Source organism: Bubalus bubalis, chromosome 5 (assembly GCF_019923935.1).
Source record: "Bubalus bubalis isolate 160015118507 breed Murrah chromosome 5, NDDB_SH_1, whole genome shotgun sequence".
Lineage (NCBI taxonomy): Eukaryota > Metazoa > Chordata > Mammalia > Artiodactyla > Bovidae > Bubalus > Bubalus bubalis.
Window position 1 is genome coordinate 96756780 of NC_059161.1, and position 15100 is coordinate 96771879.

Genomic DNA, 15100 nt, shown 5'->3' on the forward strand with positions numbered 1-15100 from the left:
ATACACATGCGCCCCCTGTCTTTGGGACCTCCTTCCCGTTCAGGTCACCACAGGGCATTAAGTAGAGTTCCCTGTGCTAGATGGGCGGTTCTCATTAGTTACCTAGTTTATAGATAGTATCAATAGTGTATATAAGTCGGTCCCAATCTCTCAGTTCTTTCCACCCCACCTTTCCCCCTTGTTATCCATAAATTTATTCTTTATGTCCGCGTCTCTTTTTCTGCTTCGCAAATGAGATCATCTATACCATTGCCTTCTTATTCTAGAGCTACTAAAGCCACTCACACAAGCCAGAAGCTATCTGCTTCTCCCATAATCTTATTTGTATCACCACAGTTTCTTTTCATCCTCATGCTGTTTATCATCCACCTTTACAGAGAAATTCATGAAAGAGTCTATTGCCGCCATAATGAGCTCAAATAAGTAGATACGTCTAGGACAAATGTGTAGAAGAGTTTATATTTTTCATTTTTTTTCACTTATAGAAGCAGCGTTGATTCACTAAAGAAAACCATTTTAAAAAATCTAAAGAAGTAAGGTTTTTTTTTTTTTTAAATCTATAATTCAAATATACAAATGACCAAAGAAAGTTAACATTTTGGCTTTTCCTTCTCGTCTTGTTCTTTTCCTCTGTAGCACATAGATTCAATTTAACATAAAAGATGTCTTTCTGTGTTAGATCTTCCAATAAATTAGCAAGTTAAACATTTCTCTTCAGTGAAAATGCTGAGGAAGGTGCCGTCTTTAGAAGAGAAGATGATCTAGATCAGGAGTTGACAGACTTTTCATGTCAATGGCCAGATAGTAAATATTTTAGACTTTCGAAGTCAAACAGTCTCTTCTACAACTACCCAACTCTGCTGTTGTAGTGGAAATGCCTCCATGGACAGTCTGTAAGCAAATGGGTATGGCTATGAGCCAATAAAACCTTATTTATTGAAAGAGGCAGTAAGCTGCATTTACCCCATGGGCTAGAGTTTGTCAACCTCTTAAGTTAAACCAAATGGCCTAACTAAACCAAATAGCCTATTGGCCTTTAATAGCTTCAAAGCTCTTATCATAAGGAAAAAAAAAACAAAAGCTTTATTTAAAACTAAGAACATTCATGTCAATGTATGGCAAAAACCACTACAATATTGCGAAGTAATTAGCCTCCAATTAAAATAAATTAATTAATTAAAAAAAAAAAACTGAGAACAATTCTGGCAGACTCCTGTGGTCACACAAATCGGGTCAAGTTCAAGAAAGTCCACTAAGATGGGTCTCCTCAGGCAAACTCCAGATGTGGAAATTAAGCCAGGAACCCCAGCTAGAAAACTGAATAATGAATAGTTTTGAGAATGGGATAGGTTTAAAGAATCAAGACAAATCATTTATACCATTTGATGACAGAATCTAGGCAAGAACAGAGAGTGAATATACATAATGAATTTAGCACAGAACCCAGTATATAAGTGCTTGATAAGTAGTAACTAAATGACTTGCTTGTTCTGCCACATGCTTATTCACTGTCTATGTAAAGTATGCATCAGACATGCATTAAGCATTTATTGTATGCCTGGAACTTGGCTAGGTACTGACCATATGACAATAAATAAGATACATAACAAAACAATATATAAAGACCAGATCCTTCGATAAATTATCACAATCTAGGCTGCTAAACTGGAGAAAGCAATGGCACCCCACTCCAGTACTCTTGCCTGGAAAATCCCATGGATGGAGGAGCCTGGTGGGCTGCAGTCCATGGGGTTGCTAAGAGTCAGACATGACTGAGCAACTTCACTTTCACTTTTTACTTTCATGGATTGGAGAAGGAAATGGCAACCCACTCCAGTGTTTTTGCCTGGAGAATCCCAGGGATGGGGGAGCCTGGTGGGTTGCCGTCTATGGGGTCACATAGAGTTGGACATGACTGAAGCGACTTAGCGGCAGCAGCAGCAGGCTGTTAAACACTGAGGCAGAATTAGAAATAAGGTGCTGTAGGAACGTGGTACGCGTGCCCTTGAATCAGCCTTGGGTGGTACGGAGAGGCTCTCTGGAGATGATAACTGAGTAAGTTCTGAATGAGATCAGGCTGGAAGAAGGCTTATGAGTACTAGGCAGGCATGTTCTTCAAGGCATCAGGGTCCTCATACTCGTGGATGGATGAGGGTGATTGCTTGGTTTTCTAAAGATACACAGGAGTTAGTGAGGCTGGGAAGGAGATAGCAAGTTGGAAAGGCAAGGAGGCTAAAATCAGGTCCTGCAGGACCCCAGAAATCTTGGTAAGGAGTTTGCCTTGACCTTTAAAGTGCAGAGCTCTTTTCAGCAGAGAAGTACCTTGATGGTATCTATGTTTTTGAAAGCCCAATGAAAGTGCAACTGATGGTATATTAAAAGGTATTCATCAAAACCCTGCTAGTTACTTCTTGCTGAGGGTTGGAACTGGCTTCTATCTGTGCAGTAGACATATGGGGTTTGGGCTAAAGAAGAAGAAACAAGGCAATTCTAATACTCGGTCTTCCTTTCCTTCCCACCACGTACCCAAGCCTGCCTTGCAGTATGGTTCCATCAAAATGTGGTCAGCTGAATTCCTTGCTCATAGATGCCTCCACTACTACAGAAGTGATAACACTCTTCCTCATTCTCTTTACAGAACAGCCATTGATTGAGCTTGGATTTGTCACGGGGACCTTCTACCCAGATAACGGTGATACTGGTGAGTTATATGGTTGTTTACTTCTCATGTGTTACCTTTGCTCATGAGCAGAGCTGTGGTCAGAGCTTGATTTGAATGGTACTTTTTATTCTTGAGTCCTGTTGTATTCATGATTCTCGAACCTCCCGGGCTCGTGGCTTGGATATTCTGCTAGGCATATAGGTATTCTGTAGACCGTCAGAGGTCAGCTTTCTTTAGGCCACCAGAGCGTTGCTGAAGAGTTGTGTATAAACCAAATATTTGTGAAGCAAATATAAAATTCACATCCTCTAGAGAAATTTATGTTTAAGGGAGTCCTGTTAAAATATGACAAATATAGCTGAAAAGTTAATCATCACTCCTTTTTTTCTCCTTCAACAAATGATCATCAGTTCACTCTGGAAGTGTACCTTCTGTTCAACAATGAAACTTTGCTGTCATAACTACTTTGGTTTTGAGATGTTGTTGAACTACTGATGACAAGATGCAGCATTTGCCCCCGATTGAGAAAAACCAAAGGGTAGATATTAAAATGAGATCTTTCAAAACTTCTTGAAAAGAGTTCTGACCTTCACATTAGCTGTATTCCCATGGAAGAGCAGAATGTATTTCCAGACACGTTGTCTGTTTTGGTCTCTTCTTCAGAGCATGTTTTATAGTTTTTGACTGATGGACTGGGATATTGTTCTAATGTTTTGTTTTGTTTTTTGAGGGAGTTTGATTTGAAGTTTTGTTTACCGGGAGGCACCTAGAGGTGTGTGATAAGAAGCTTGTCTTGTTTCTATAAAGAAAGGAGTTCATTCTGGAGACTAAGCTGTTTCTTGCTTTCAGCGCAAAATATTCCTTGATGCGTAAATTGGGAATAATAAGTGTACTCAGAAGACACAGTTAACGTAACACATTTTTTTTCATACCCACATATTTTGCCTGTGCTACTAGCAATAATTTGGGGAAAACAGAAGCAGATTTGAAGAATCTAATTCACTTTACAATAATTGGTTTCTTTTTGTAGTTTTCTTTCCTTGTATTAACACTTTGTCAATGTTTCACTACCTCTTCATGCACTACTAAAGGAACAATATTTGAATTTTTCTGGGGAAGCCGTAATTTTCTCTCCTTTATCCCACTGATATATTTGGAGTCTTAGATCTTGCATTTTAATTTGGGGCTCAAAAAATGAAGTCATTGTATTCCTTCTACCAACCTGATCACATATTTCTCCATTCCTTCCTCCATTCCCATCACCACACATCACAAATGTCTTTGTATTTTTACTTTTGGTTCTAAGCCAATTTCATTTCTATTTTCCCATCCAGTACAATGCAATCACCCTTGGATGGTTGGCACACTATGGAAAACATTGATGTACTTCAAATTTTTTTCATTTTTTAACATTGTAAGAAAACAAAATCCAAATTTCAATTACATTTGAAAAATATATCGCATGCATCTTCAAATCCCAAAATGCCCCAGAAGCAAATTGCAAGGAACTTTTCTGGTATGCCCCTCAGCACACCTAGAAGGAATTATTTTCATCTCTACAATGCTGTTTAATCCAGCTCAGTTGCTAACATTAATATGTGACAGAGCATCACATGTCTTAGTGTAATTATTTATGTAACAGGGAAATAGTACATTAATTCATTTGCAGTCAGTTTTTACTTCTAGGGCAAATTGGGTAGAATGACTTACCATAAATGCAACAAAAATATTTCTTTAAATATTCTATGAAACAATAGATAGATAATAGTGTTAGTACTACAAGAATGATTAGCCTTTTTGGTGATGATTTTAGGCCTTTTTCCTCAGGCTTTTCAGTGTTCTGCTGGATCCTAGCTTCCGCACACAAGACTCAAAATCTGAAAGAAATAATCTAAGAAGCACCATCAGTGAATATCTTGTTTCACTGTAAGGCTAAAGTTTACTAGTTTGAGGACCAATAAATCTTTTCATATCTGGCATTTACCTTTAATGTTAAATGTTCCAGTAGCCACTCGATGGGGCTACTATTTTATGTACTGATGTGACATGAATGCTATCAAAATTAAATTATCCCATAATATTCTGCTGTGGTGTTGCTATCACATACTTATTGTATTTTTCATAGTTTGGACACCTTGAACCCCTGACATCTATCTCTAAAATATATACCAATATTAGGAATATAAATTTTTCACTTCAGAGATACATTTCTCTCAGCTCTAGAAGACATAGAGTTCTAATTATTACTCTTGTGTCTTCAAAGATTCCTGCCAGAGTTGGCAAGTTGGGTTTAGCCATTTGATAATGGATTCTCAGGAGACTAGGATTAAGGCAGGTGTGGAGGTGGCAAGTATCACATTTTATTTTTTTTAACTTTGAAAGGCAGAGTCAACTAGGAAATGGACCATTAATTCAGGTATAGTGTTTGGGGGTAGTTACTGATATACATGGAATGCACACTTATTTATGTGCATATTAACTTTAGAAAATATAATCAACAGCATCAATATATCAACCCATATCAGTTCAGTTCAGTTGCTCAGTCGTGTCCGACTCTTTGCAACCCCATGAATCGCAGCACGCCAGGCCTCCCTGTCCATCACCAACTCCCGGAGTTCACTCAGACTCACGTCCATCGAGTCAGTGATGCCATCCAGCCATCTCATCCTCTGTCGTCCCCTTCTCCTCCTGCCCCCAGTCCCTCCCAGCATCAGGGTCTTTTCCAATGAGTCAACTCTTCACATGAGGTGGCCAAAGTACTAGAATTTCAGCTTTAGCATCACTCCCCATATACACACCACTTATTTTAAGTGTCCTGAAAATTTAAGTCTGAACCTGCTTAGCACTTGGGATCTTTTGGCTACCCGCAGTCCCGCGTTGCCTTATGGGATAAGCTTAGTCTTCATCCTTTTTGACACCTCTGCAAAAGACAGTGTAATTTAACACTGAAACATGTATATTATCATATGTGAGGAGAAGACTCTTGAGAGTCTCTTGGACTGCAAGGAGATCCAACCAGTCCATTCTGAAGGAGATCAGCCCTGGGATTTCTTTGGAAGGAATGATGCTAAAGCTGAAACTCCAGTACTTTGGCCACCTCATGCGAAGAGTTGACTCATTGGAAAAGTCGCTGATGCTGGGAGGGACTGGGGGCAGGAGGAGAAGGGGACGACAGAGGATGAGATGGCTGGATGGTATCACCGACTCAATGGATGTGAGTCTGAGTGAACTCCGGGAGTGGGTGATGGACAGGGAGGCCTGGCGTGCTGCGATTCATGGGGTTGCAAAGAATCAGACACAACTGAGCGACTGATCTGATCTGATCTGATCATATGTGAAATAGATCACCAGTCCAGGTTCTATGCATGAGGCAGAGTGCTCAGGGATGGTGTATTGGGATTACCCTGACGGATGGGGTGGGGAGGGATATGGGAAGGGGGTTCAGGATGGGGAACACATGTACACCCATGGCTGATTCATGTCAATGTATGACAAAAACCACTACAATATTGTACAGCAATTAGCCTCCAATTAAAATAAATAAATTAATTTTTTAAGTGTAATTTAATGATACATGGAGGGAGACCATTGTTTGATCTACATCAGCTGTATGGTTAAATTCATAGCTTCTCCCCGCCTTTTTGCTTAAGCAAATTATCTCTAGAGATTTCTCTTAAAAGTCAGCCTTAGCCTTTGACAGATAGACCACAGGCACCTAAGTGTTAGGTCTTCTTGAAACATGACTTATCAACATCTACCTCTATTAGACTTGAAAATTACATTTATCACTTGAAGAGATTAGGTGATTTCCACTGCCTTTCATTGCACTGCCTGGAAAGTACAGGTCATTCTCCAGAAGTTGTAACTTCTTGCTATAGTATGACATCCTCGTACAAGCTTCCTGGGGACATTTGGAGCAATTTGTATATATCAAAATTCAATGTAAAATTCAAAATGGGGGGCTACCATTGCAAATATCTCACCCGAGATGTCAGTCTGAATAGATCTATCTTCTACACATGGCCGAGTCCATAGATATGCAGGCAATAAAAACTCTGTCACAAATTATTTCTCTCCCTGGGAGCAGTGAGAAAGTTCTTTCTGGCATTCCTTGTAATACACATTCAGATTTCAAAATCTTTAAGATATGAAAAGACATCTTAAGATATGATAAGAATTTCCTCTTCGCATGAAAGAAACAGAACATTTAACATTTCAAAGGACAAGTATCTCCTATATAAACACGGAAAAAGACCTAAGCTGTGAAGCTGTGAGCATTCACTCCAGTATCTACAGAGAATATTCTCCACAATGTCTCTCTTCTGATCTTTCTCCTCCTCTCTTTTCCTCTCACCCTCCTGTATAGTTTTAGGTGTATGACTCTCTCCCTCTGTTTATCTTTCTCTCTGGAAGAAAACCAACTCGTTATTGTTTGGCTGAGGATTTGTATTATAAACTGTAATACAACGGATTGGGTAGGATGCCCACACATCCAGCCCCAAACCACATATGTGTGGCTCTTGTCCCCATGTAATTATTAACAGGGCTCTGTTGTGTTCAAAGAAGGGTCCAGGTTTGACTGATAAATTGTATGAATGACTAAGTGTTAACACAAGTTTGTGTGCGCAACGTGCAGCGAGACCAAATAAACTGAAGCGTTGGAGTTTGGAGCAGGGAAAAGTTCATTGCAGGTCCCAGCACGGAGACTGGTGGTTCATGCCCTACAAAGCCCCCATACTCCTCAAAGGGTTCCAGCAAAGCACTTTTAAAAGCCAGTTTAGGGAGTTTCAAAAGGGAGGGCACATAGGTATTCTTATGGCTGATTCATGTTGCTATATGGCAGAAACGAACACAATATTGTAAAGCAATTATTGTTCAGTTAAAAATAAATAATTTTTTTATACAGCCAGATTGAGGGGAGGGAGCAGGTGGCAGAGTCTGTGATTAGCTTGTGCACAGTTCTCTACTGGCTGATGGTGAGGCAGCAGGGTAGTGTCACAGGGCTTAACATCGTCAGTCCTTGGGCTCCAGGAGGCCTGTGGCCATGTGCTCATAGACAGCAAGACAGTTGTTGTTTAGTCACTAAGTCGTATCCGACTCTTTTGCGAGTGACCTCATGGACTATAGCCACCAGGATCCTCTGTTTATAGGATTTCCCAGGCAAGAATACTGGAGTGGGTTGCCATTTCCTTCTCCAGGGGATCTTCCTGACCCAGTTATCAAACTCATCAAACTCGCATGTCTTGCTTCTCCTGCATGGGCCCGTGGATTCTTCACCACTGAGCCACCTGGAAAGCCCTTGCGTACTCTCAGTCATCCAGTAATTAACATCTTCCTTTTGTTGGAGAGGGTGAGGTTTTTTACATCTGCAAAACAACTCAGGAAATATGCATCAAATACTATCATCTAGGTGCTTCAAAGCGCAGCTAAAGCAGAGGATATGCAGGAAGGCCTGCCCAGAGAAGGCCCTATGGGGTCCAGCTCAGTTACACGGGAGCCCCAGTCAAATCATAAATTGTGGCTTCTCAGCAAGAGCCTGGAAAGTCCATATGGCATCAGCATGGGTGGCTGAGGACTACGGAAGCGTCGTTTTCTTGATGACAGCCAAAGCAAACTGGGGTACAAGTTATTCAAGGGAAGGAATGAAGGGGGTTTGGAGGCCTTGCTTGGGAAGGTGACACAGCAGATACTTGCAGACAGCCCTGAGGGGCAAGAGGTACAGAGGTGGTGGCAGGGGAGGCAGACCTGGAGTGAGAAGGCGGGAAGCCAGGCCCGAGTCCCTGGACTTCGCTCCTGCAGTGGCAGGGATGGTGTATTGGGGACACCACGGTGGCTCCGGTGCCTCTATTCTTTCCCTTCGAGGTTTCCAGGAGGGTTGGTCATGTTAACTTGAGAGATGCCATGTGCTCCACCACCCAAGTACACACAGGCTTGTCTCTACCCTGAGGCTAGATTTCAAAAGCAGAATATCACACTTGGTGGGAACCCAGGGTCACTCAGAGAACATCAGGGATCAGGACCCACAAGGGAGGCAAAACTCCACAGGACATAGTCCTGGCCACTTAGATATTTTAAAACTGAGCCTGATTCCCTCCTTTGTTTAATGAGCAGAGCATTTCCTCACTGATCCCTCCCCCACCCATCCTTCCACGTTTTCTCTATTTTGTCTTCGAGTCTCAGCCATCCTCTTAAAAGCCTTCTCTCTCCCTTAATTCAAATACATTCTAGATAGAATTTGATGGTCCCCTCTTAGTATTTTGGAAAAGGAAATGTCAACCCACTCCATTATTCTTGTCTGGAAAATCCCATGGACGGAGGAGCCTGGTCAGCTACAGTCCATGGGGTCGCTAAGAGTCAGACACGACTGAGCGACTTCTCTCTCTCTTAGTTTTTGTTATTCATTGGCTCAGTCGTGTCCGACTCTTTGCGACCCCATGGACTGCAACACTCCAGGCTTTCCTGTCCATCACAATCTCCCAGAGCTTGCTCAAACTCATGCCCATTGAGTTGGTGATGCTATCCAACCATCTCATCCTCTGTCGTCCCCTTCTCCTACCTTCTATCTTTCCCAGGGTCTTCTGAGTATTTGAAACTCTCTCTAAATAGAATCAGGGGGAAAATGATGTTGATTTTTGAGCTCAAATCTTTTTAATATATTTTACTTTAGATTCACGTCATTCACTATCTGTGTAAAAACTACTTTTGATCTAGTGTATAGACCTTTAGCAATCACTGTCTCATAATTTGGCTGCAGTCACTGAATATGAAGCCTGAAAACCAAGCTTCTTCCAGAGGAGGTAGCCAGGGAAGATCTTGGCTACTCGGCCTGTGCTGCAGATGGTGGGAAGGGTTGTGCTCAGATGGGCAGCAGGGTGTTCTGGAGATCAGTCAGTCACCTCTTCAACAAATAGTTACAAGGTGTCTACTAGCAACCAGATGCCCCTGGGCCCTGGGGGCTCCATGAAGAAAAAGATGATTAGACAGAACTCTAGGATGGAGCTTGAAGATCAATGAACCACACAGGTGTGGAAGACAGAGAGCTCTGCCTTCAAAGCCTGACTCTCATTTACTTTTGTTGTCTTCGAGTGGTTTCATTGTTCTAATCCCCTGCTTTCCTCCTGGGGAAGCATGTGGCTACTCAAGAGAGTTAAAGGATTCATTTGAAACAATTTTGTATATTGTGAGAGGTAGGGATGGAGGGTCACAGTGGGTTTTTTGTTTTGTTACAGGCCTCTAGTTTTTCTAGCACATTTGTTAAAAATGTTTCACTGCTGGTGCTTATGTGACCAGCCCCCCACCCCCCCCAAAAAAAAAATCTTGGGTGCTGCCTCTCTAATGGGCCTTTGTAGGCAAAAATGTTGCACATAAGTATCTGCATTTTCAGTGCTGGGGGAGGTGTGTTCACACCGTGTGTGCCTTTATGGAAGGGAGAGAACAGGAGGAAACGTCCATAGGGCGCTGCTGCCTTTTCCCTTATGATCCAGCTGCATATCCTTTATGCATATACTTTACTATGTCACTGTTACGTCTTAGCCATGGGTACAACTAGAAAGTAAAAATAAGCAATATTCTTTCTGATGACTGACTGGTGAGGATGAGGAGAGGTTAGAACCCTCATGCACTGTTGGTGGGAATGTAAGATAGTGCACTGTGGGAAACGGTACGGTTATTCTTCAAAAGTTAAAAATCAGTTTACCATATAATCCAGCAATTGTACCTCTTGATACATGCTCAAGAGAATCGAGAGTAGGATCTTAAAGGGATATTTGTGTACCTGTGTTCCTAGCAGCATTATTCACAATGTCCAGAATGTGGAAGTAACCCAAGCTTTCATTGACAGATAAATGGATAAGCAAGATGTGGTGTATATAGGCGGTGCAATATTATTCAGCCTCGAAAAGAAAGGGAGTGCTACATGTTGACACATGCCACGGCACGGATGAAGCTTGAGGGCATTATGCTAAGTGATATAGTAAGTCACATGCATAAAAAAGTACACTATGATTCCATTTATATGAGGTACTTCAGCTCAGTTCAGTCGCTCAGTCGTGTCCGACTCTTTGCGACCCCATGGACTGCAGCACGCCAGGCCTCCCTATCCATCATCAACTCCTGTAGTTCATTCAAACTCATATCCATTGAGTCAGTGGTGCCATCCAACCATCTCATCCTCTGTCGTCCCCTTCTCCTCTGACCTTCATTCTTTCCCAGCATCAGGTTCTTTTCAAATGAGTCAGTTCTTCACATCAGGTGGCCAAAGTATTGGCGTTTCAGCTTCAACATCAGTCCTTCCAGTGAGGTACTGAGAGTAGTCAAATTCAGAGAAACAGAAAGTAGAATGGTGGTTGCCAAGTGCTGGGAGGAAGAGAGAAGTTAGCATTTAATGAGTACTGAGTTTCAATTTTGCAAGATGAAAAGAGTTCTGGAAATAAACAGCAGCAATGGCTGCAGAACAACATGAATGTCCTTAATGCCACTGAACTGTCACTTTAAAATGCTTCAGATAGTAAATGTTTTATGTATTTCACCACAGATTTTTAAAACTTGGGGAAAAGTCTTTTCCCTATCGGACTGAGCTGACGTCTTTGTGGAAAAAATAAAATGGCAGTATAAACAGGAGTCTATTTCCATCTCTCTATGCTGTACTATTGATCTATTTCTTGATCTTTATATCAAGACAATATTATCCTGAATACTGTAGCTTTATAGTAAGTTTTAAAATGAGGTAATGTTAGCTCTCCAACTTTATTCTTTCAAAACTGCATTGCATATCTTAGCATTTCCATATAAATTTTAGAATCAGCTTGTGAATGTCTTCCCCTCACCTAAAAAATAAATAAATAAATAAGTCCTCTTGGGATTGTGCTGAATCTATGGACCAGTTTAGGATGAGTTTACATCTTACATAACTGAATAGGGCATATTCCTCCATTTATTTAGATCTACTTTAATTTCTCTCAGCACTGTTTTATCATTTTCAGCATAGAGATTTTCTACATTTTTTATTAAATGTAGTCTAAAATGTTTTATGCTTTATAAACACTATTTTAAATGAAATCTTTTACAAATTAACTATGAGGCTATATAATTACAAGTAATTTAGGCATATTAATATTGTACCCTACTGTCTTATTAAATGCATTTATTAGGGCTGGTATATGTAGGAGAGTTTCCTTTGAATTTTCTATGCAAATGATTGTATTGCATGAAAATAGAATCAGTCGTATAATCAGCTGTGCTCTACTGCTATCAGTCTTCCTTCTTTCCTTCCTTCCTTTTTTTTGACTTGTTGCTTACCAATATTTCTCTATTATTCTATGTTAGGTATGAAGTTTGCTATAGGATTTCTATAGGAGTGCCTCATCAGGTTAGAGAAATTCTCAACTATTCCTAGTTTTTTAAGACTTTTTCTTTATAATGAATGGGTTTTGAAATTTGTAAATTTCTTTTTCTATGCCTATTAAAGTGATTCTGTGTTTTATCTCCTATACTGTGTTAATGTGGCAAATACTATTAATTGATATTTAAATGGTAAAGCAGCCTTCCATGATTCAATTTGCTAATCTCCCTTTAAGTATTTTTGCATGTATGTGCAAGCATGGTTAGTCTAATTTTTTTTTAATATTTTGTCAAGGTTTGGTATTGTGGTTATGCTGAACTGTCACTTTAAAATGCTTCAGGTACTAAATGTCTTACGTATAAAAGAAGGGGAAAGTTTTTCCTCTCTATTTTCTGAATTTATGTAAAATTGGTTTAACTTCTTTCTTTAATTTCTGATAGAATACAATTTCTTCCTTTGGTATTTGATAGGATTCACTGGTCAAAACTTCACAGTCTGGTATTTTTTTTCCTAAGGGTGTGTTTGATGACTCAGATTTATTAGATATGAGACTATTCAAATGACCTGTGTCTTCTCAAGTCAGTTTTACTAACTTGTATTTTTCAATAAATATATTGAATTCTTAAGTTATTCAATTTGTGGCAAGTTATTCATAATATCCTTCGAATGTCCTTTAAATGTCTGTAGCATCTATAATAACTATCCCTCGTTTATATCTAATATTGGTAATTTCTGTTTGCTCTCTTTTCCTTGATCCATCTAGCTAGAGTTTTACTGTTTCTCAGACTCTTCAAGGAATGGACTTTTGATTTTGTTAACTTTGTTTACTGCTTCCCAATTTTGCATTTCCTTAATTGCTACACTTCTTTTGTATTTTTTGTCTATTTTGCATTTACTCTGCTATTCTATTTGTGAAATAAGGTTTCTTACAGTGTGATTTCCCTGGTGGCTCAGTCAGTAAAGAGTCTGCCTGTAATATGGGTGGCCCAGGTTTGATTCCTGGGTTGGGAAGATCCCCTGGAGAAGGAAATGGCAACCCACTCCAGTATTCTGGCCTGGAGAATTCCACAGACAGGGTCACAAGAGTCGGACAAGACTGAATGACTCACTTTCACTTTTAAAGGTGAAATAAGAGGTCATTGTTTTTTTAAACTTCCTTTTTTTTTTTTAAACACAAGCATTTAAATCACCACCTATTCTAAAAATTTTTATGTATCTTTGTTAGCATTCAGATCAAAATATTTTCTGAATTCAAAAATCAAAATATTTCCCTCCCAATTTCTTCTTTGGTCCATATTTTATTTAGAAGCATATTGATTATCAAATATTTTAGATATTCCTAGATATTGTATTGTTACAGACCTCAGTTTAGTTACAGTGAGGTCAGAGAACATGCTCTAGGCAATTTCAATCCTTTTCAATTACGGCCTTTCTTAATGGTCACGTGCACTCAAAAAACTAGCATTATGTCATGGTATAATGTTCTATAGATATCAGGTTAACATGGTTGACAGTGCTGTTCAGAAAATTTATCTTTTTTTTCCCTAGTTCCTGAGGGAAGGGAAAGTTAAAGTCTCCATCTACGACTATGATGACTACGTATCTCTAATTCCGTCCATGCCCTTTCATCATTACAAAAGGTCTTTCTGTCCTTGCTAAAGCTCCTTGTCTTGAAGTCTGTATCAGGCAGGGTTCAGAGATCACACAGCATTTGAGGAGCAAGTTTAATGTAAAGAGTTTTAATTAACAATAGAGGATTAACTACTAAGGGACAAAGAGACCTCTACAGAGCACAATAAAAGCTATACAGGGAGCAGCCACTACCTCTGGGGCAGAGGAATAGTACACAAGGAAGAGAAACCTAAGCATGGGACTCAGATCTTGTTGGAAAATGTGTGATTTGGCACATTGGTGGCAGACAAGGTCAGCAAGGTGCCACAGACCAGAGCTCTCATGTAGGAAAGAACATACCAGCAAGCTGATGAAATGCGCTAGGCAACTACCTAATGAGCCGTCACTCGCTGAAAGCTACTTTCTGAGGCACCAAATAAACTATCCAGGAATATACCTGCTAGGGTGCTTCTGAAACTCACTGCGAAGGTACCTATGAGGCACCTGCAGGAGTCTTTGGATTGCCAGCTCGGATGCCGATGTCAACCTGCTGAGAAGCCACCCACAAGGATGCCACTGAAAGTCCTTGAGAAGTGAGCACCATGGAGGTCCTGCACCCACTGTGGACCACCACGTGCCCCGGGGTGTCGGTCAGTCAGTCAGTTCAGTCAGTCAGTTCAGTTGCTCAGTCCTGTCCGACTCTTTGTGACCCCTTGAATTGCAGCACGCCAGGCCTCCCTGTCCATCACCAACTTCCAGAGTTCACTCAAACTCACATCCATTGAGTCAGTGATGCCATCCAGCCATCTCATCCTCTGTCGTCCCCTTCTCCTCCTGCCCCCAGTCCCTCCCAGCATCAGGGTCTTTTCCAATGAGTCAACTCTTCGCATGAGGTGGCCAAAGTACTGGAGTTTCAGCTTTAGCATCAGTCCTTCCAAAGAACACCCAGGACTGATCTGCTTTAGAATGGACTGGTTGGATCTCCTTGCAGTCCAAGGGACTCTCAAGAGTCTTCTCCAACACCACAGTTCAAAAGCATCAATTCTTCAGTGCTCAGCTTTCTTCACAGTCCAACTCTCCTATCCATACATGACTACTGGAGAAGGTAAGAACACACCAATCTGGGAGAGACGCCTTTACCTCCTGCAGTGACCTTACAGCGCCCTCTACTGGCAAAACATAACAGAGCCGGCAAAGGTGAAATATTTGCTTCTAACATCACAAAGCAGGCCAAGAGGATGAATTGGAGATAAGAAACAGAAAAATTACTTACTGGCAAGAGTTGCAATTTGTTTGATATGAGATCAAGCAAGTCAAGTCACTTTAAACTTATGGTTTTCATGGTTTATCTTCTTCTGTACACTTAATTGTGACCAATCTGCATTTTTGTATTTAAAATGCATTTCTTTTAGGTAGCGCCTAGGCGGTGCTTCTCTTTTTTAATTCTTTCAAGTTTCTGATTTTAATTGGAGTGTTTACTTCATACA

General features: G+C 40.5%; 1 protein-coding gene across 1 annotated transcript in view; it reads left to right on the plus strand.

Moving 5' to 3' along the window:
- TENM4 (teneurin transmembrane protein 4) overlaps window positions 1–15100 on the plus strand; it is a 1425092-nt gene that overhangs the window by 261333 nt on the left and 1148659 nt on the right. Inside the window, exon 2 of the mRNA XM_044944048.2 lies at window positions 2639–2701. The gene's annotated coding sequence lies outside the window, so the exon portion shown is untranslated. The remainder of the gene's footprint in view (window positions 1–2638; window positions 2702–15100) is intronic.